Raw genomic sequence first — 1,253 nt, forward strand, 5'->3', positions numbered from 1 at the left:
TCTCCTTCTCTCTCTCTCTCTCTCTCTCTCTCTCTCTCTCTCTCTCTCTCTCTCTCTCTCTCTCTCTCTCTCTCTCTCTCTCTCTCTTTCTCTCTCTCTCTCTCTCTCTCTCTCTCTCTCTCTCTCTCTCTCTCTCTCTCTCCTCTCTGTCTGTCTCTGCTCATCTATCTTTCTGTCTCTCCTCACCTCTCCCCTCCCCTCCTCTCTTCTCCTCTCTTTCTGTCTCTCTGTCTGTCTCTCTGTCTGTCTCTCCTCTCCCCTTCCCTCCTCTCCCCTCCCCTCTTCTCCCTCAGCAGTTGGGGTTAAATGACTTGGCAAGGGTCTGAGGCACACTATCCTCAGCTTGTACTCTAAGCCTTCCCAGTCCCTGTAGAGCCTCTCTCCTAGGGTCCGTCATCAAGGACCCAGTTGTTCAGACCCCCCACATCATCAAGGAGAGAAATTCAGAGGAAGTCTAGAAGCTTTGTGTCTAGAAATGTGATTTCGCTCATAGAGGGAACTCCTGGATAAGAAAGCTTCCTCTACCGATGCTGCTGGCGCCTTCTCTGCATTTGTGACTTACCTGGGGCACTGAGGGTTCCAGTGCCTTGTCCAGGGTCGCAGGCCCCGGACTCCAGGGCCATCTCTCCGACTGCTACAAGCTGTCTCTCATTTAATGTCAGTCCATGGGGTGAGTCAGACGATGGTCTCAGCTCTATTACATTTTATTGTGTGTTGTGGGGGAAAGCGCTCCATGTGTCCTCAGAGCACCTGGGCTCCAACCCGCTGCCTCGCCTTGGGAAGTGGGCCTGGGGTTCCTCAGATATCAGACAAGGCAGGTGGACTCAAAGGCCATCTCCTCTCCCGTGGTCAAGCCAGACGCAAGCCTGGCCATCACCTCCTTCCTCTATCTTTCATGCCCATGCTTTCCCCTCTGCCTGCAAATTTCCAAGACAGCTAAGTCTTCATCTGTGGAGCAGACCAGCAGCTACCCACGCTGTTTGTCCGGAGGGCTAGGGCTCCCACTGTGCCTTCTTGGGCTCTGATTGTCCCAGCCCCTGATGCTGGCGGGGAGGGGCCTCCCCATCATCTCTCACATGTCCTCATACTGACTCCTGTTTCCCTGAAGCCAGCTTGAGCTTGAATGACAGGCCACGAGAGCACCTGGCGCCTGAAGATGGCTGGCCACTCTGTGACCTCCCACGGGCAGGGCAGATAGCACCTGATTGCCAGAGGAGCCAGACTGAGGCTGTCAGGCCATTGGTTATCCCCCA

This window comes from Petaurus breviceps, unplaced genomic scaffold (assembly GCF_028583685.1).
Source record: "Petaurus breviceps papuanus isolate PSGF00001 unplaced genomic scaffold, PetGlider_PUasm1.0 689, whole genome shotgun sequence".
Lineage (NCBI taxonomy): Eukaryota > Metazoa > Chordata > Mammalia > Diprotodontia > Petauridae > Petaurus > Petaurus breviceps.